This window comes from Miniopterus schreibersii (genome assembly GCF_964146895.1).
Source record: "Miniopterus schreibersii genome assembly, chromosome: 6".
Taxonomy (NCBI): Eukaryota; Metazoa; Chordata; class Mammalia; order Chiroptera; family Miniopteridae; genus Miniopterus; species Miniopterus schreibersii.
This window is the reverse complement of record NC_138107.1, coordinates 25,013,982-25,036,428: the sequence shown is the minus strand read 5'-3', so window position 1 is coordinate 25,036,428 and position 22,447 is coordinate 25,013,982. Positions and strand designations below refer to the sequence as shown.

The following is a 22,447-nucleotide window of genomic DNA, read 5'->3' as shown; positions in this document are numbered from 1 at the left end:
CCCACATCAGTGTGTTCCAGGTGCAATCCTGTAGACGAATGTTTCTACAGAGTGTTTTTCCATGCTGGCAAGAGTGAATGAAGCAAGTGTGGCAGAAAGAGCCACAGTCACCTCTGCAGGAAGGCAGGGAGGGCCCAGGAACCTCTGCATAGCCATAGGCCAGCCTGGATCCAGGTGTATCAGTGGATATCACGTGAGAAGGCAAGGAGGTCAGCAGCTCCCTGCCACCAACACCTCCAAAACTTAAATGCAATCAGAAAAAAGAGAGGAAGAACATAAATCTCTGAGTTAACAGAACTCCTGACCAAAATTCATCTGAACTGGCTGAGATTATTTTTCTCAGCCTGGCAGTATGGGAACTTGAGAATAAAATCAAGTTGAGGTAAAGAAAACTATAATTATATGTACATTGTAGTCATTTATTGCATAACTTGTCTGACTCTTAAAATAATCAGAAGTGAATACAGTAGGTTTCTCTGGCAACAGGGAATGAGAATTTCCCTAAATTAGTGGCCTGGCAGCAAGCACCATTGATAGAGTCAAAACTGTTGAGAGTGGCCCTCACTGATGAGCGTCTGCCGGTCAGAGGGCGCCTTCTTCTCTTCTCGGTATCAGACAGCGATGGGGGTCCCACTTGGATCCCTTCATGACATCATGTCTGCTCTCACTAATTTCCAAGTGCTGGCTCCCAAAGGTGGCAGAGCAGGTACCTTCCCAGTTCCGGAGCCAGTGCCCATACAAACATTCACCTTGTGCAAGTCATGTAAACTTGCACGGCTAATTAAAGTTTTTAAATTACAGTACGTGCCGTCTAAGCGTAGAAGTTACCTGCGGCATGCTCCATACATTCTATCGGGCAATGCTGTAGCTCTTGCTGCACTGACGATTGTATAACAGCCAGGCACGCTCCAAAGGTAGCTAGCTTGGGAACTAAACAGAGTACTTTAAATAGTAATAATAACATTAATTTATATCAGTGCCACAGTTTTACTATACTTGAGATTAAGTCAGAATCAATTGATGCCAATTAAGAGACCAAATAATGCATTTAGGTCTTATTTATAATATCTAGATAATTTTTACTTTTTAGTATATTAATGGGACTAAGGCTATTTAGCTTAATAACAATTGAAGTACTAACAATTTTTAAATAAGTTTAGATCAGAATGACATAGTGAAGGTTCTCATTAATTCTTTTAAAAGAAATTGCTTTTTGAACTCTATTATTAAAATGTTACTTTTATTCCTTTAGTTCCTCACTGTTTCTATATCTCTCGGTTAATGTAATATTGAAGCTTATAGGGGTTTTTGTTAGTTTTTGTGCTTTTAAAGGGAATAGAGAACAGTGGCCAGGACTCTGAATTGGCTAAATATCAAGTATTAGTTTCCATATCAAATGGATGGCTATTACTAAAAACTCCATCTGTTTGACACTCTTGCAGGTTCCATAGGAAGGTTTACTTTTCACTGCAAAAATATATGTAGTAAATGATTGCAAACACCCAACTGTATGTTAATTTACAAAATTGATGACATGATTTATGTTTGGATGAGGGCAGAGTTTCAATAATGGTAACAATAATAATCCTGGGGCCATCTGTTTCATGAACATACATGCCTGGCAAGGTACTAGAATTTGCACATAAAAACTTACATGAAACATCTGTAATCTTACAGCAAGCTTGCAAAGGAAATAAAATTAACCCCATTTTATAGAAGACATTGAAATTCAGAGGTTTAACTAATGTCACACATTCTATATATAGAAAACCAATTTTTAAAACAGTTTGAAAACCCACGCATTTTCCAGAATTCTATGGTGATTCCTAACTTTTTATGAATTTGATTGAAAAAAGAATCTAAAATATCAAATAGTCTTAACATTATTTCTCTTCTGTAGCAATATGATGAATAGTGACTAAAAAAATTACAAAATATTTTAACTTGAAGTGTACCTTTGTGTTGACTTTTCCTCAAATTTGTCATTCTTTAAAAGTTCTGATTTCATCAAAGAAAAATGTAGATGAAAGTGTCCTACATTTGTCATATAGCATGACTACAGTTTTGTAGAACAAATGAATTCATTTATAATCTAAATTCTGTTTTGACTTAAAAAACTCACAGTTAAATAAGCATGAAAGCAATTTAAGGCTTTTATTCTTCAATCTAGAAATCAGAACTCCACTTTAAAGTATGAGGGCAAATTTGAAACCAGAATTATCTTCGTTAAGAACACAAAGTCCAGGTATCACTCAATGTTAAATATTTAAAAGCAAAGCACTCTCTGCTGCCAACAATGTGTAACATTTTTCTGGACATTCTAGTGTCCTATTAAAGTATCTGAGTTAATGGTAAAATAACTGTTTTTGTTCACTGGAAAACATCAGTCTTCATAAAGTTTAATTTTCTAGTCTCTTTACATGCAATTTATTAATTTGCACTCGAATGATTCCTTACAGTGAGGGGAAAGGTCACTCTATTTGACATGCTGTCTTATATCTCAGTCTCTTACACTTCCTTGGGAGAAGAACTGAGAAAACAGGAGAGGAAGTTGTCAGATTCATGCACCACTGGATGCTTTAACAACAGCCAGCTTATCTGCCTTTACCAAAGACAAGTACAGAATGAGCCACCTTAAAAATTAGTAAGAGTCACTAAATACTAACTTTGTTTAAGGTTCTGTTCCACCACGGTTTATACTGCACAGTGGGATGTAGTGAATGGTCTGTTTCCAAAAGATATTTGGAGATTCTTGGCTCCTCTTCTTAAAACCTGTAGAAGCAAATTTCACCACTACACATGGGTTTGCTGCCACAGTGATGCCTCTCAAGGTGACTCTGTCAGTAGGAAAATGCTCCCTCCCCTCTGTCCCATTCTCTGTCTGCCCTGACACAGGCTTTCTATATTTCCTATATTCCACTTTGCCTCGTTTGACATGACATTTTACAGCTTCTCTGATACATCTTGCCCCTTCCTTCCCAATGCCTTCCATTGTTTTCCCACCTGCACATGGGGATGTGAAAAGAGAAAGAGAAAGGCCATTAATGACTATAGAAGATGGAGCAATTAACGACTGCAGAGAATGGTTCAATCTATTCACAGAGCCCCTCCGTTAAAAATGTGTACTGTGTTATGAAACCAATACATGTCCATTATAACCCAAAAAGTATGAAAAGAAAAAAAAAAATCACATTTAATTAAAACAGAAATAACAACTTTACATTTGTATATAACCTACCGGTCACAAAGTCTTGATTTCTTAGCTAAAAAGTTTAAGTGGATACAGTAGGTGAGAAAATATCTCCAATTAGTCTAAGCTCTCTATTTCAAAATATAAATCTTAAAATTAGAAGTAAATAAACTTACTTATGGAATTCACTGAGATCAGCACATAATATCTGTGACTAGAATGAAGCCAGTTTTAAATGTCTTTAGACAGGGAAGATTATATTTACAGGTTTCATAAAGATAATCTTCATAATGAAATTAATGTTGAAATTTTAAACTTTATTTCAACATTCCTGTTGAGGGGCATTAAGAGTATACATTTATTTATTTATTGACCAATAGATAATGATCTGCAACTAATATTGAGATGCTGCTTTATGCTTTCTTATAAGACAACACTTTTTACAGTAAGTAATGCTACATTTTACCAGAGAAACTTCTCTGGAATCCTTTTATATCTGATAACCTCAAACGAAGTACAAATTGGTTTAACTTCGTAAAAACTTTTTTCATTTCTAGTGAGTAAGGCATTCAGGTACAAATAATGGTTATTTTAGAATGTGGCAGAATTGGTGGGGTTTTCTGGAAGGATTCTCTTTTTACATATACATGTAAAAAGGGGGTCCCAAAGAAATGTATGCACACTTAACAGCTGACAGCTCAATTGATGTTTCTTTCTTTTCAGATTGAACCCATTGGAATTAATACTTATTCAAAGTACATGTACATTTTTTGGGACAACCTGTGTGTGTGTGTTTATTTATTACAAAAGTAGCCTATAATCAGGATTTTTAAAATTGGACTGTAGAGTGTAAATATGTGATCTAAACATCGAAAGTCTATAGACCTCCTCCTTAGAGATAACTGTTCACAGGCCGGGTTATATGCCTCCGGACTTTCTTCCTGGCCTTTCCCTCCCATCCCGGCCGCTCTCCCGCACCCGTGCCCAGCGCTGACTGGCCTGAGGCGGGGCCTGCGCGGGTTTAAGCTGTCCTGCTACAGGTGGAACTGTGGCCCGCACCACGGCTCTAAGGCCAAAGTTCCCTTAACTTTTCAAGCTCCAGTTTTCTTATAGGTGAAATGGCGATAATAGTGCCTGCTCACAGAATTGTGGGGGAGGGAAAGTACAGTCACACAAGTGTGTATGTGTCCTCTGCAAATCTAGTTCATGTTCTTCCCCAAAATTATTTTTCCTTGACTAAAAATTTTTATACTTTAAGATATCTTCATGGTATATATCAAATATATAAAGAAAAGCTATTGTAACCCATAAAATATTTATATTACTCAAATCAATTTACAACTTAGACATTTTAAAATTATTCTTTACTGAAATAGTCAGCTAATATAGGCTTTAGGACATAGTTTTAAAAATGTTCCTCATTATGTTCATTAGTGAGCATATATTGTGTATCTCCATAACAAGTATTATAAGATATATTTATATACAATAATCTTATAATAATGTCACACATGTATAGTTTACACTAAAAATATGGCTAAAAGTGATAGTAAAACTACCAATAATTTGGTATAATAGTTTCAGTAATAAGGTGAAGAAAAGGAAATCTGCAATAATACAAAGCATAGTACATGCCAAGCACTGTATTATTTGTAAGGATGACGTCATATATTTTCTCAACAGCCCGTGATCTAAAAGGTATCCTCATTTTCTAAGTGGCAAAACTGAGCCTGAGAGAGAAGTAACCTGCCCAAGGTCACATCACTGGGCAGGGGGTGGACTCTAAACCCAGGCAGTCACAACCAGAGGCCTCACCCTTAACCCCTACACTCTGCTCTCCCCTCTGACTTCAATAAGTTTTATGGTAAACTAATTTGAGAGGAAACCAAGATGTCTATGTGTAATTCATTTTTCAAGCTAATAAAAAGAAATTAGAAGAAATTATCTTTCTATGAATATTTCCAAGATCAGTACTAACTTTAATTAGTCTGATGATAAATTTTTAAATACCTCTATATACATGAGCCCAAATATTCAGAATATCTCTTTTCCTTGGATTATTTAAAAGTGAGTCTTTTATAATAACCTAAAACTCTGTATATGTTGTATGTGAGTGTATTTATTTGCCCATCTTACCATTGATTAAATGAAACCTATGTGTATCTAAGAATAGAATTTAACTTTCATGGATGTTCAGGTATCCTAAATAACAAAATATCATGAAACTTCAATGAAAAAGGAAAAGTCATAAAAGTATATTTCTAGGAAAATAGTCATGGTTTCTTTTTTCTTTACTAATGGCATTCTCTATTGTATTGATTTGTCCCAGTCTGTGTAACTGCAGAAATAAAATGTACTTTTCCTTTACTATCTCTTGTCCTATAGGCGATCTACACTATTGAAATGTATTTTATATTTTATTATGCATAATAATAGGATACCAGAATGAAGGTGAACATGAGAGTAAGAAAAAAAATAGATTTAGAAGGAAAAGGAATGTAGCTGGAAGGCTGAGAAAGAGCCATTAGAAGTGCGAAGATGAAACAAGTAGCAGAATGAAAAAGAAAAGATAGACCACCCCTTACAACCTTCAAGGACTGTAATGTCCTGAGATCTAAAACTTCTCATAAATCACCATCATGTGCAACTTATACATAAGGCAGTACCTTTAAAAATTTAAAAACATGCTTTCCCATTACCGGGAAAAAAAAATATATAGAACATTCCACTATTGAATATATTTGGAACTTCTGTTTTCTGTCTCAGAACAATCACTTTCGGAGACCATTGCATTTTCCCTTCACTTCCACCAGCAGATATTTTTACCACTTTAAAATTTGTATGTGTTCCGTGTTGGGTAAAGAACAAATATTTGCACTAACCTCTCACAATGCAAGTTAATTCAAGTTTGTGCCTTTAGAAAATTATGAATTATTGCATATGTTATATTGATGTTTGAGAGATACCATCTCCCAATTTATATTTGAAGAATCTTGTAGTTTGGCGTACTGTATACTGTGAGTAAAAACTAGACCCTGTTGGAAGCATTAATTCTCCAAGATTCTCAGTAAGAATTGTTTATTTGTTGTATTTACATTATTAAAGAGATATCTAACATAGGATATTATAAAAGGTTAATTACTAATGAGTGAAACTTGGTGAGGAATTGATTTGATTGCTCAGGAGTAGAAGAGGTTTGTAAATTAATTCTCTCAGGATGTAATTCCAAGGTGTTTGTGTGTTTTAAGTAATATTAAAATGATTTATTGAAACCATATAGTTTTCCATCTCTAATTCTACCTGTTCATTATGTCACCCAAGAAAACACTTTAACCTGCAAATGAGACTAGAAGTGATCACCTCTAAGTGAAACAGGTTTAAAAGAAAGTGGCCTTATAACAATTTGCAGCTAAAAAAATTTCTCAGTGGATGCCAATTAGTTTGCTGAGCTAAACACATTGCTAGCTCTCTCTCACATAAGGAAACATCAAGTGCAGCATCTTGGTTTAAAGATGTTCAAGAAATATTTAGACAAAGAACAGCCACATTTTACCTTCCTAATTCCAAAAATTAGAGCCCTTTTAGGAAAAGGCTTAACTTTTTAAATTATCTTCACTAGTACATAGATCCAGATTTATGGGAGGCATTTATAAAATATAATGAAATGAATAAGTAGCAATTTGTCTCCATCTTTTTCTAATCTTACATTTTATGTACATTTATGATATATATTACATTGATTTTTATGTCAAATACTAATATTGTATATGACATATCTATATATGTATCTATCTATGCATTGATACTTTAAAAAAATTTAAGATAGTATTTTCTTTTTCATTATCACAACAGCTCTATAAAGAAAGCAGGGCAAGTTTTCCTACCCTCATTTTAAAGAAAAGGAAACAAAATTTTAAAGGGTTAAGAGGTCTGTCCAAAATCACCTGTATTCTAAACGGTAAGAATTGTCCTCAAGATTAGCCTCTCCAAAACAACTAACCACCTTGTTTTTGCAAATGATATAGCATCAGTGGTGGGAGAGAGATCAAGGTTGTATGACAGAATACTGTTCATGCGTGGTCATTGTTAAACATCTTTTAATAAAACACACTCTAAGTAAACCAAAAGTTGTGAGAATTACTTTTACCTATACAGAAGCATTTACTCATAACCTTAATAATTAACATATAGATACCTTCTAAAGATGTGCCATAATACTGAGTACTTTTTCAAAAACAGTATATTGGTAGCAGATCCATATGCAGTACTCAAAATCGAGAGCCTAATGATTACAAACGTGTACAGTGAATTCCTAATATCAAGTATACACTAAATTGAGTAATAATTTTTTCTGATTTAGCTGGAAGATGATGGAATTAAAATTAATTAAAAGTGTAAAACAGTAAGAAATTACCAGAAGCATTCCAATTTTGATTTATAATATATCAAAGTTAATATTCCATTTCTTTAGCATCTATGATTATCAGAACTTTAAAAGAAAAAAATGGTGCCCTTGCTGGTGTGGCTGTCAGTAGGAGTGTCATCCCATACACTGAAATGTCCTGGGTTCAATTCCCAGCCCCAGACAGGGCTTGAGTGAGAAGCAACCCATCCATGTCTCTCTCTCTCTCCCTCCCCCCCCCAAAAAAAATCAATGAAAATGTCCTTGGGTGAGGATTTAAAAATAATAATAATAAATAAATGAAAGAAAAAATGGTGAATTATTCTACCACTAGCTAAAAATTAGCATAACTTTGGCCATCACTTTTCTATATTTACATAAGCCCTTCCACCTTTAAAACGGGGGTGGGGTCTTTATGACTGTTGAATAATCGAGATTTTTAAATGCCCTGTGAGTTTCAATATCTAAATTTGGCTCATTTTGCAAAGGCCAAAAAGAGTCACTGCAATTTCCTAATTTTAAATCAAGCACCCTATTTTGAGAAAAAGTCATCAGAACATTTGAGTCTAAATTAAACAGATCAGCAGTTGATCTTGATTTAATTTACTAAAGAATTTCATTAGCAGTGGAGAGGCTTGGGCTTTTTTTGTGAGAGTGTAGTCATCTGGAAGGATACTGTTATTCCAATTTATCTCTGTTCCCCTTTATTATTAAAATGCATTGCTTGGACCCCGAAATACCTGCATGTCCCAAACCCACCATTGAAGTTATGCATGGCAAATCAATACAGATTTTACTGTTTTACAATTAATCTGCTGCATTACATTGTACAGAAAATATACTAGCTCCTTTCCCAATATAAAAGCAGCATATTAGAGTCTTAGGCTCACTCGTTTTCCTGGTCAAACCTCATTCCTGAATTTGACATGATGTCCTGAATTCTCCCTCCTGTGGTCGGTCAGGCAGCTGAACTGTGCTCTACATTTCGGGTTCTGGTGTGCTCAGAACTACACAGATTTCTGGTTAACTTCTGAGATCAGGAAATGCCCTTTTTAAATTAAACATAGGTAACTAATTAAAACATTAGAGCTCATTATATAAATTAGATATAGCACCTAAGTTTCAAATAGTATAACAAATATATATATTTGGTGATGAGACCATTCTTGCTGCCTCCCTCTCCCAATGTAGGGGAAGGAAGGGCCTAGAACTGCAGTATAACTGAGAGATGACATTAATTACGTCTACAATGTTCCTTCCCCCCAAAAAAGAGAGTAAGATTTTTTTATATGCTGCAGGGTGTTTATAGGGCAAGTACTTATTTACAAAGATATATTATTTGATAATGATATTAGGTAAATATCTAATTGGGCATTATTTTCTTATTTCTGAGGATAAATTTGTTTTTAATAGTGTTAAAAATATAGTAAAAGTTTTATTTTATTTACCTTATTTCTTAAAGTAACCCTGATTAACATTAATATACTGCAGCTGTATTCAATTTTATAGACTCATCAAGTTGTAGAAAAGACACATACCTTAGTTCACAAATGATTTGTATATATAACTAATATTTTTATTCTTAATAGGACCATAGACAACATAAAAATATAATCATTTAACTTAACAGGCTGTTGCTTCCTAGGTATAGTAGTTGTTTTATTCATTATTAATCATTAATGTACGAATAGATAGAACAGAATTTGAGAGCAGAAATTTCAGAACAAGACACAGTCTGTTAAATTCTCAATGACTATATATAACAATGGAATTAAATTTCAAAATCAAATTATTGGAGCACAAAATAAGCTATTAATGATCTTTATGATCAAAAGATGAAAACAAAATAAGGTTTTGCTTACATTGTATAGATTATCTGTTTCACAATATCTTTAATGCTGGGCACACTTATCCCTTCAAAAGGTTTGGATCTTACCAGAACTTGAGCAAATGAGAGATTCTAATTTAATACTTTAATGGAATTTCTATAAATTTTCTTTTTTCCAGCCTTTAATTCCATTGATTAGGTAGTTTTGACAGTTTATCTTTTTCTTATTTTAAAACAGGGAAGTTTAGAAACAAGTATTATCTATTAAACTGATAATCTAAAAATAGGACATTTGCCAAATTTAGCCAACAAACTTTCAACCCTGTCTTCTGCTTTGAATTTGTGGAGAATGTAAGCATTACTTATAATTATTGCAATTCCTCTTACATTTTAAAATATATTTTTACAGTGGAGTTAACAGAAAAAAATGTATGATATAAAACACTTAAGTATCATCCAATAGTTCTGAGTAAATTTAATATCAATGATGTATGTCTTATATTAACATAACACCCAAGGCCTATTCCCAATATTTTATATCCTAAAATATTTTCCACTACTTTAACATTTGACATATGAAAATCAGCTATAAAATAACTGGAGAAACATACTATATGGATTTCTAATTGGGATTAAAATTAAGGATTTATTATTTCATACCTAATCAGTTTTTGTACCAAATGTGAGCCCATCACATTCAAAATTTTATGTCACATATTACTTGTTCAGTAGCTTCAAAACTAGACTAGACATGAATTAGAATCTTAATTAGTATCTAACAATATGTAGAATTAGAAAAAAAATTCAGTTAAGGTGCAGTGAATTTGGTTTTAATGTCAAGTAATGATATATTTAAAATTATAATAAAAGTCAATTGCTCTGCTAAAATGTTTCTTAATGTATTATAGACCATAAAGCCACCTTTACTTAATACAAATAATAAAACTGTAGTACTAAACTAATCAAATTCAAATCAACCCAGCTACATACATTTCAATGAAACAGTGTTTAAGAAATACAAAATAAAGGGAGAAAATGGGAGGCATCTGTAATACTATCAACAATAAAATAAAATAAATTTTAAAAAGAAATGCAAAATAAACTCAAATATGCAAGGTTTAATCCTGATATTCAAAAGTAGCTAGCTTTAAACTTGAACCAACCAGGTGATAAGTTTGTGATTTCTCAGTTGTATTCTTAGTAGAAAGTTGTCAAGAACATTTGACATTTCTTAAACTTGTTATCTCATTCGTCCCTTTTATGAATGTCAAGTTGATATGTTAAACCACAGGGCAGGAAGAAGAAGGCAGCCACAGTTCCACTAAAACATATACATCAACATTTGTAAATCCCACGCATGGTGTGAATGTATCCTTAATGCCCAAAAGGAAATGCACGCTCTCTCTCATTTTCCCAGTTCTTGTGTTCATTCTCTCTTTCCTGCCTTCTTTTCTCCCTTCCTTTCTGCCTTCCTTTTTCCTTTGTTAATGGCGCCAACTAGTATGGGACAATAATGTATACTATCAACTAATTGCCCAAGTGTTGGAGACATCAGATCTCTTGTATTAGAATGAAAAAGAATGAATAAATATAATTCTTCCATATCCAAATAACTACAAAAGCGAGAAATCACTTTTTCTTATAAATTTAAAAATGTCAATCTTTCAGTGAAAATATATTTTCAGTAATTTTACAAAACTTCTACCAAAGGAAGGATGTTGAATTAATACAATCAACTACTGCTTTGCTATGTCTTGTATTAGGAAGGTAGAAATATCAATAGGTGTGAGGTTATAAGTTAAAAAAGCAATAGAAACAAAAGCTGAGCCTTTCTAGTATAATAAACCAAGCCTCACCTTTTGACTTAGTCTGACCAAGTTATTTCTATTTTAACCCTGTTCTGATCTTCAATTTGAATGCAGCAAGGCTCAAGCTCCATCGATCATTTCCTTCCAACGTTTGATTTTTCTGTCATCTTGTGGGAGTGTAGATTTTAAAATATCAATGTATGTTCTATATTCCCTAGCTGATAGTTTGAGCTACTGTAAGAATTCTGGGAATTGTTAATAATAGTAGAGGTTCCATGAAAGTTAGTTCTCAAATAGCTTCTAAGAGTTTATTCATCAAATAGTTCAGGGTGTAAAAGTAGCACATAAACATTAATTGAACAGCCATTAAGCAGTATGACTATTTGTTTTGGGTTGATAGAGGACATAAAGCTTTGTGCCCGGTGGTGGAAAACAATGAGGTCTTGTGATGAGCATGCCGTTAAATACACTCCTACCAGACGTAGACCAGCTCCCCCGTACAAAACAGCAGTCAGCTGTAGTCAAAATCCTGCCCGCCTTATAGGATGTCATCATTTCACTGTCATGGCTTAGCTGCTTATAAATATTGTAGTGAGCCTCATGCCTTATGCTAATGCGATGACTAATGGTTGTCATTATCTTCATTCAATCTCATAAAAAACTTCCTCAGGAGAGCCCGATCATAGCTTGAATGCTGCTTAAAGCTAAACTGTTTTGCTAAAACACAGAATATAAAAGGCACTTAAGTACAAGAGGTTGGATGGATAATTTATTTTGTTTTGAGTACGTTTGACAGCTGCTACTGTTGTTAAATTTGCCATGAACCAAATTGATATCCCGTCTGGGAGTGCCTTACATGTAGATGTCTATCTGTGTAAGTGTGTAATGCTCTAAAGTTGTTCTGCTCATCTGGAACTGTAGGTGAAGATGTGTGCTAGAAAAATCGAAAGCTGGAATGAACTGGACACCGACTGCTTGGAGGGTCAATGTTTTTAACAATGGAGGTAAGTCCCCTCGTAGAATAGAAACCTTTTGTGATTTCATTTATCCGCTTTGCTTACTAGACAGGTACAGAACACTTCCTTAGAGGACGGAAAAGAAATGCTTCAATGGATGAAGCAGCTCTTTGCATCTCATGGAAACTAAGTAGGACATGAAATTAACGTCAAACAAGTGAGAAATTCTCCGTTTTATTCTACACTGTAGCCCCAGAGCAGTAATGCACCGATGCTCGAATGCACACAGTTTCGTGTGTCCTATATCACCACAACTTAAGGCTATGCATTTCTGCATTACAGAGTAAAAACCGAAACTATAATCCATTAATAAGAAAATATATTTAGTCGAGAGAATGTGATAAATATTCACACGATTTCTGATAAGGAGGAGAGCAGGGAACACAATGTTCCTGAGGAGAGTAAATGTCACCCGCCATACCTGAATGGATCTTTATGGAGCCTTTGTCTGAAGAGTTATTGTCATTGTCCTTCTTAATATCACCTCTGTGTATTAGAGGGAAAGTTCAGTTTTATTGGCGAGAGCGCTGATGTGTAGCAGGCTTCCAATAAATGTTTGTAGAATGAAATGGGGTGGAATGGAGCAGAATGGACCAGGCTAGGACCGTGATTATTTGTTCCTTCCTAAAATTTTAATTTGTTCTAAAACACAAAGAGGAATAAATATATGACTGGATGAGTGGTCAGGGATAGAGGTGATTCAGAAGAGAAGCTTCTGATTTCTTCTCTATACACACTTTTATTTTAAAAAGACTTACTTAGAGAGTAGAAATTACAGTGTATATCTTTGTTTAATGAGTCAGGGAATTATGTGAGATATTGCAGAAAGCTTCTCTTGAAAATACTTAAAATAAAATAAAAAATGTTAAATGGAAGTTCATTCCCAGGACCTTGTTTTCAGAGAGAAACTAGGAGAGACTTCAGCTAAGTTGTAAATTCTATAGAGACAACTGCCTCCTTCTGTTTGTCTCAGAGGAGTCGGAAGGAGGAGGCACCATGCTTTTCTGTCCATCTTGTATCTGACCCACACAAAACACCTTTCCAGAAAGCTCCATGTAAATTCTCGTGTACAATATAACACTCCCTTGGGAATTTGCTTTCAGCTAGAAAATATACTGCAGATAAGGTGACCATGCATTCTGCTTTATTATGCCTGTTGTCCCAATGCAGTTATTAATAGCACCACCATTCACTCTTGAAGGTGTCCCCAGTATGCATGACAAATTGTGGTAACCTTATCTATAAATAATAATGAAATGTTGGTAATAATAAAATAACCTTTATTGGAAGCTTGCTATTTATCAGAGGCTTCTAAATGCTTTCATATATAATGACTTCTTCACAATAACCCAATCAGGGAGGTATTTTATTGTCCCCATTTTGCAGTCAAAGAAACAGAGATAGAGAGGTTAAAGAGCATTGGCCTACCCTCACATGGAGAAATCTGAATCCAGATGAAGGCCTGACTCTGTACCGACATGTGCCAGAGGATGACATGCTGTCTTCCTGTTTTCTGGTCAACAGTAACTTGGTGTTTTTCTGTTTTGTTTTGTTTTAAATTTTTCTAACCCTCACCTGAGGACATGCTTATTAATTCCAGGGTGGCGGGGGGGGGGGGGGGGGGGGGAGAAACATCAGTGTGAAAGAGAAACATCAATCGGTTGCCTCCCATACTGGCTCTGATTAGGGATGGAATCCACAGCCTAGGTATGTGCCCTGACCCAGAATCAAACCTGAAACCTTTGGTGTACAGAATGACACTCCAACCAACTGAGCCACACCAGCCAGGGCAACATTAACTTGGTTTTATTTAATGAATTCAAAGGTTATCAATAGTACTGTGTTATTCTTCCTAGCTATTATAACCATATTTTTATAAGTACTGTGCATTTTAATAGGCAGGAAGAAAGCACCGAACCAAACTAAAAGTCAGCTGACTATTTTTACTACTACTATTATATCAGTGATAATAACAATGACTTACCTGACTAGTTCATGCCAGAGACTGTACTTGGGGTTTCCTGTGCTCTCTCACTGACCCTTAAAACAGCTCTACAAGGCAGAACACATAAACCCCACAGAAGTGTATAAATTGCTTTAGCTATTAGCCCTAAATTTGTTCAGCAGTTAAAAATGAAGACTGCTGGCCCAACCAGATTGAGCACCGACCTAGGATCCAGGAGATAACAGTTCGATACCCGGTCAGGGCACGTGCCCAGGTTGCGAGCTCCATTCCCCAGTTGGGGACATGCAGGAGGCAGCCAAGCAACGATGACTCTCTCATTGTTGATGTTTCAGCTCTCTCTCTCCCTCTCCTTTCCTCTCTCTGAACCAATAAAGATATATTTAAAAAAAAAAAAAGAAAACTGCTGGATTAAATCATTTCAGCTGGCCTCTCCCTCTGATGTTCTACGAGTAGGTAGGACGTCTCTGGGAGTAACTGATTATCAGGATATCAGGATATCTGGTGCTGAGGAAGTTCTCAAAGGCAAGGAAGCTTCCCTAACACCTCATGTTGTATGAGCTATCAGGCAGTGCTTGACTAATTACTGCTGGTGTTGGCTTTACAACTTTCACCTCTTGCTTTTCTCACCATAGGACAAATAAGAGAATATGGATTTGAACCAAGGTGAGTTTCATGCCATTGTGCTAGAAATAGCATCCTTCTCTGAAACTCTCTAGGAGTTGCCCTGAAACTTTCTGAAAACAATACTCAAGAATGATTAACACATTATATTTGCTCATGATCAAATTTGTTCCACCACTATTTAAAGAATCTGAATCAAAACGCAGATATGATAGTATTATTATACAGAGGTTGTGGAAAGGAAATACCTTGTCATTTTTTCAGACAACAAGGGTGGAAATTCTCACTAGTGCAGAATAAGTTCTATATGCTACAGAGAACAAAGTAAATATATCTGTGCCTATACCCAAAAGATGATTACAGTTCACTTGGGGGTGCACCAATATAAGTGCACAAATAGATTATGTGCTGTTATAAGATGCCAAATTATATAGTGTAATTTGAACAGTTGTTCTTAACTGGGAGTGTGATCTGTGTACTGTTTTAAAAATACAGATGCCAGGACCGTACTCGCCTTGACTGAATAAGTTTGTGATGTTGGAGCCTGGAAACATGTATTTTTTAAACTCCACAGGTGATTCTGAAGTGCACTATGAGTAGCAACCATCGGATTAAAATATAGGTGGAACATATTCATATGTTAATTATGCAGATCAAAAAAGAAGAGGTTAATTTAGGCTGAGACTTAAAAAGATGGCTTCAAAGAAGAGATGGGATTTGAGTGAGAGGTCAGATACCGACAGAAGGTAGGTGAAATAGAACTTTTTTTTATTTTCCTTTTTTAGCTCAAAATTAAATATTGCTTTTTCTGCATTTCAGATTTCTAGTTGGGCTGGTATGGAATAGATAATAAAATTTACAACAATAAATACTTGGACATTGTAAATTATCTTGTAATATATCTATGATATGGTTCCATGCAACTCAGGCTTAGTCTTGCTGGAAAGCTTATACAGTGCTATAGATTAATATTAGTATCTGAAATAAAGAAATTTAATCACAGTTAGTAAATTGCGATTAGTAAATTAAGACTGCGAACTGCCAAAGGTCAAGATCTGTGTTTTATTCAAATTCGGATTCTTAGATCTTTAGCATAGAGCTTGGTATCTAGAATACGCAAAATGTGCGTTTGTTGGTTTAACAAAAGATACATTTGGATTTACTTGGATTATTCATCCCGCCTTTGTGGGGCAGATTTCAGTGGTCTCCATTTGAAAGATAAAGTATTTCACCTTTGAAGGTTTGGTTCTGTTTGTTTCTTGCCCCAGGACCAATGAGTCAGCAAAGACTTTCAGCAGCCATTAGCTTATCAGAGTAAGCTCTTAGGCTTTTCTGTTCCCTACAAAAACACTGAAGGAGGGAGTGGAATGGATGGAGGGAAGGAAGGAAGAAAAGTGGAAAAGGCAAAGGAGTTGCAAGGAGCCTTCTACCTCCATGTTTATGCCCAGAACAGCTGGCAAATCCCTCTTCTCAGACCAGTCTCCCCAGAGGGCGAGGGCGGAGCACTCGGCTGCCAAACCTGTCAATGGGAAGGGACTACTAGGCCTCCCTCGCTTTCTGGCCTCTATCCTTTCTGGCCTCTATCTGCTGACCTGCTTTTTTGAGAAATGGGATTGGTTTTTTTTCATTATTTTGGTTGGGGTTGTTAACAGAGATTTTTAAAGGCATGACTGTCAAAAAGGTCACAAAAAGTCTTTGTCTCACTGTACTACTTCTCCCTGGCAACAATCAGCCAAGCTTCCTTAACTTTTTCTTTTATGATGTGTGGAAGGAATGTCAGGAGATGCTCATATTCCCCCAGTGGGATTTCATAATACTTTTCAAAACAGTTTCTTGGGGAAGGGGGAATAATAGGAAGAAGCAAAAATGAACAGAAAATAAAATGCAGATGGAAAAAGCTCATGGTGAGCTGATGACAGAAAGCTTTGATTTTATTATCTATATATGTGTTGGAGAATAAAGGGGAAAGTAGAATGCATTATATAGTGTGCGGCTATGGATGTGTATTTGCAAAGCATTTTTAGTGGCGAGGCAGCTTTTTAAAAATATATATATATATGTTTTTATTGATTTCAGAGAGAGGAAGGGAAAGGGAGAGATAGAAACATCAACGATGAGACAGAGTCATTGATCAGCTACCTCCTGCACACTCCAGCACCCTGGGCATGTGTCCTGACAAGGAATCGAACCATGATCTCCTGGTTCATAGGTCAACACTCAATCACTGAGCCACACTGGCCAGGTGCAAGGCAGCTTTAATAATAAAGACAGACACTGTGTTGATAGTGGAGAAGGAACAGGTAGGATGCAGAAGAGGGAGCTTGGGCAAAAGCAACTGCCAGAGTACAGGATGCTTGGGATCTCAGCCTTGTTGCCAGTCAAGGGAAGTCCACATTGGCTGTCCCCATTGTTTCTGGTTCGGTTGACATGACTCGGCTAGTGGGGTTTAAACAAATGGCCACTACTCCACAAAGACTAATGAATGGCTCTTGAGGTGACTATATTCTGTAAGAGACATGAAATTCTTATTTGGGCCCAAACCCAAGCCTTCCAAATTGCTAACTGGAACCTTAGTAACCCTATCGGCTGCAAAATGGCCTAAGGAACTATGGTTTGGAAAATGTCTGGTAGCTGGCTCAAGGCATATATCTATGGGCCATCGTATGAGTGGTTACACTGTTTTAGTCTCCCCTCTCCCCTTTCCCTTCTCCCCTCTCCCCTCTCTGCTCTCCAGCTGTTGTGTGATTACTTCATCCCAGACAAGCCTGATTATCGTTAGTGAAAAACATACCAAAAATAAACATGATCACATCATTCTTTACAAGCAGTGATTAAGCATGAACATATCTAAAACCATTTAATTCACATTGAGTTTTATGAAACAGCTGAAAATAAAATGAATTCGCGTTTTAAGAATATTTCTAGCCCGGCCGGGCGTGGCTCAGTGGTTGAGCATCTACTTAGGATCCAAGAGATCTCAGTTCAATTCCCGGTCAGGGCACATGCCCGGCTTTCAAGCTCAATCCCCAGTCAGGGGCGTGCAGGAGGCAGCCAATTAATGACTCTCTCATCATTGATGTTTCTATCTCTCTCTCCCTCTCTCTTCCTCTCTCTGAAATCAATAAAAGATATTTATTTATTTATTTATTTACTTATTTACTTATTTATTTCTTTATTTCAAGGGTGCATCATCACCCCCATGGCATACATGTCACCTTGAGCACAACAGTAATTTAATCAGCCAGTGGTGTGCTGGAGCCACAAGCTCACGAGGTCCAGATGTGTGCATTTCCTCTCAACCAGGCATTTAGTGACTTCACTCTGGTAGCTTGAAGTGGACACTGCTGTGAGTATTTATACCACAGAAATTGGCAGATGTTATGTCTTAGTCTGTCCGAGCTGTTATAACAAAATACCACAGACTGTGTGTCTTATAAACAACATAAAGTTTATTTCTCACAGTTCTGGAGGCTGGAAGTCTGAGATCAGGGTGCCAGCATGGTGAGATGAGGCTTTTTTTCCAGGTTGCAGACTTCTCCTTGTATTCTCCTGTGGCGAAGCAGCTAGGGGGCTCTGTGGGGATCTCTTTTGAAAGAGCAGGAATCCCACTCAAGAGGACACCACCTTCATGGCTTAATCACCTCCCAAAGGCCCCATCTTCTAACACCATCCCATTGGCCATTAGGATTCCAATATGTGAATTTGGGGGGAGGGGCACAAACAATCAGGGCTTTTAATTTTTCTCTTTCAGAGAGCCAGGGAGCCAGTTTACCAGCACAGCACTGAGCTACATGCACATTCTAGAAGAAGAAACTCAATAAAAATATATGTCTCTGTGATTAAGATTGTTACTTTCCAGGTACATACTTAAAGGAGACACTGCTTGAGACAGTGTTTTGTTAGACTGCCAAGGCTCATATTTTTTTAGTTGTGATTTAACCTCCCTTTGCCATAGTCTTTCTATCCTTAAAATGATAATAATACCTGCTTCATAGAATTGTTCTGATGATTAAATGAGTTAATATATGTGATATACTTTAAAAAGTACCTGGCACAGAGGAATATTTTCTATTACTATCAACAGGAGATGAGAGAATATGTATTTTTACAGTCTTCTCCTAAAAGGCTGCCTAATTTCAGTGTTATTTTCATTGTTGAGCTTTTATACCTTTTCAAGCCCATACCCAACTTCCACAAGTTCTGCAAAGAACCGTTAAATGAAAGCACACCGAATCACTTTGAGATGCATAAAGCACTATGTAAATGAAAGGTGGAATAATTATGTTAAAGCATCATCTTGAATTTTGTTTATACTGCATCTTTGAAATGAACATCACATTTTTTTCTAGGCAGTTACTGCTCCTACAGAAACAAACACAGATGGTGCCCAAGCTTCCTACTGAATAGTTTTAGGCAATGGCATTTATCACAATACCGCAGGTCACTAAATGTACAAAGACTCAAAACAAACCCAACTTCTTTGTGTCAAGGCTGCATGGTAATTTAGGCAAATAAGCATTTATTTGATAATTCAAGGATTTTCTGATTTGTAGGATGCACTAGCACAACAAACAGAAAATCTTACATGTTGGTGAAGTTTTACAAAATAGGATCTTAAATGCAATTTCTTTTAGAGAGAAAAATTAGTTTGTCATTTCTGATGAGTGTTTCTAGACAAATTAAAACTAATTTTGTGGTATGCATGTATATGCTCCCATTTTATGGTGACCTGCTCAAGCAAAGCAGAGAAAAAAGAAAAAACACATTTATAGAGATATTTTTCTTACCCTCAAGCCTTCTAAGAACCCAGTCTTCAGAATGTAAGCTTCCTTTTTTCAGCAAGATAGCCCTGTGAGTTGTAGAACTTAACTCTCCTAGTTGGGTCTTGGGCCAGTCTGTCCTTGGATCCCTTCCTTGTGCTCCCCCTGGCTCCACGTCCAAGAAGGAGATCTGACCCCAAGGCTCCCTTCTTAGAGTACTGCCTCAGTTGGCTTACAGCTGGCTTCTGCCAGTAGGGGTTTTGGGAGGGGGGCAATGGCAGAAGACTTGAGCTTGGAAAGGAGAAGCCAGGGCATTTCTCTGGACATTCACTTGCCTCCTGCACCTTCCCTGCCGCAGCTATGTCTCTCCACGCTCCACCTCCCACCATGGAAGCCTGCCATGGTTCCAGTTCTCACCAAGTAACCCAAGGCTCTTGTGGTACAGTAGCCCCTCTTCATCCTGTGTTCTTCCAGCCTGGGCTTGGTTATGACCATTTCCTGTTGCTAAATCTGGTGGCCTCACTTTCCTCTAATTGGCGTCTTCTGTCTCTTTCATCACCTGTTTCGGGCTTTAATCAACCCCCTGCTTTGGAGTCAGGTATTTATATAACCCAGGGGAATCCTATTTTCCTTGATTGGACCCTTACTGACCACAGGTCTAACACAGGCCCCCGCTCAACGTAATTCTTATGCAGAGCACACTGTTGGAAGTGCAGTTACTCTGAGCTCCTCCCAGAGATCTCGAGGGCTTAGTGGAGCATGACCTCCGGCAGTCACTGTCTCCTCGCAGCCCTTCTCCTGTAGTTAAAGGAAGAATCTTCCTTGTGCCTGCTCTGCACCATGTTCCTAAGATGGAGACAGAGAAAAACGATTTTTCTTTGTTTCTGCTAACGTTGGTGTCCCAAGACACTCAGCCATTATGCTTGACTATTAGTCCAGCCTGTCCCCCTTCTTCAGGCTGCCATCAAATGTTAGTGCCCTTCCTAGAAAGTCACAAAGGATCACAGGGTCCCCAGATATTTCCACTTGTATGGCTGCCAGGACTGGAAAACCGATCCAAGCTGCTACCATCCTAAACTTCTATTCCTGCTGCTTTCTTCCCAAGGAAGGGCCCCGAAACAACTCCTTATTTTAAAATGGCTTTGGGGAGTTTAAATTAATTCTAGAAATATACTTTTTTTTTTTTTTTTAAATATGTCTTTATTGATTTCAGAGAGAAAAAGGGAGAGGGAGAGAGAGAGATTGGAAACATCAATGATGAGAGAGTTGTCATTGATCAGCTGCCTCCTGCACGCCCCCTACTGGAGATCGAGCCCACAACCGTGGCATGTGCCCTGACCAGGAATCAAACCGCGATCTCCTGGATCCTAAGTCGATTCTCAACTACTGAGCCATGCTGTCTGGGCTAGAAATATACTCTTAATTCAAGTGTCAAAGTAGGTTGTGCATCCCGTGCATTTGTTAAACTTATTTTGGAATTTGAACAGTGAAACATATATTAATGAGGAGTTTCTAAAAATAATATGTTATAAAGATTTTCACCTTTTTGCACAGACCTCATCCTATTGCATTGCCCACGTGGCTCCCCTTCTTGGAATGATCTTCTTTTTCTTTCTATTTTCATTTGTTATGAATTCTCAACCAAATAGCCAGATTCCCAGGAGTGTTCTCTGATCTTTCCTACTCATTGTCTGGGAGACTCCACTTGTCCTCTGTCCATGTCACCATACTGCATTGCATGGAATACACTATCTCTCTCCATCTCTCATTAGCCTTTATGCTCTAAAATGAAAGGACTGTGTTTCATCTTTGCAGTCCAGTGCTCTGTAACTTCCTAGGCACTTAGGAATCATTCAAAATATATTTGCTGAACTGTTTCTGAAAAACACTCTGACAGTTCCAAGGCCTCTCATGCTGAACAAAATTAATATTTGTGATCTTGGAATGAAAGATTTGTGTGGGTTTGGTGTTTTGCACTAGGAACATTTCTGCCAATAAACATATAGCAGACTGGTTATTTCACAAAGTGCCTAGTGTTTGTGCCCCACCTATCGGAGTCCTTGTGTTTTGTTGAACTCCTTTGATAAATAGGGGAATAAGCACAAAAGAGGAACGTAGCACCTTAACAAGTTTGGGACAAAGCTTCCAGTTCATTGTCTTGTTGATGTTCTCCTTTGCTAGTAGTTACATCCCCTTTCTGTGTTTGTCTTTCTGAATCTGAGCCTTTATTTTCAGTGTCCATCTGAATATATCCCCACTGCTTCCACCATCAATTAAGTAAATGCCACATCTCTAACTCATTTCCCTTGAAGAGCTCAACCGTGCTCTTTTCATTCCCTTTATAATGGCTCTCTGCACATTTTGGGCCATTGCCTCTGGTGTCATTTTCCAGGCATCTGTTTATTCTACCCAATTAGACTCAGAGCTTTGTAGTCAGAAGTGCTTCTTCTATCTCCTCACGGCATGTTCACAACACCACTTTTGAACTAAATGTCTTCTAGATTTTACCACTCTCTGTGCCAGTATTTTTAGCCCTTGTCAAATGAACACATTGCTGTGGTCTCTCTGCAGCTAGCCCCCTGGGCGTCTGGTCACTCACACAGTACACAGCTCTGGGGGGTCCCTTTACTCCAGACCAGAGTCTGTGGGCATGGCTGGGCAGCACAGGGGCTTCAACACCCTTTACCACTTTTCTCTAAAGCCAGAAATATCCCTAACCTGCCTCCCCTGGGGACTCACTATGGCCCTTCTAGTGAGTCCTGCTATTGGTAATTGGGTCTCTGTCACTGGACCTGTTCGTTTTCTTCACAGCACTTAGGAACTTAGGATAATTTGTAACTATATACATATATATAA

The 22,447-nt window shown here is 37.0% G+C and overlaps 1 protein-coding gene across 2 annotated transcripts in view; it reads left to right on the top strand.

Moving 5' to 3' along the window:
* The window catches only part of KHDRBS2 (KH RNA binding domain containing, signal transduction associated 2), a 491,072-nt gene that overhangs the window by 450,386 nt on the left and 18,239 nt on the right, over positions 1 to 22,447 (top strand). For both annotated transcript variants that reach the window (XR_013999024.1, XR_013999025.1), the window contains exons 11-14: positions 12,150 to 12,401; positions 14,843 to 14,873; positions 15,406 to 15,577; positions 18,014 to 18,177. The gene's annotated coding sequence lies outside the window, so the exon portion shown is untranslated. The remainder of the gene's footprint in view (positions 1 to 12,149; positions 12,402 to 14,842; positions 14,874 to 15,405; positions 15,578 to 18,013; positions 18,178 to 22,447) is intronic.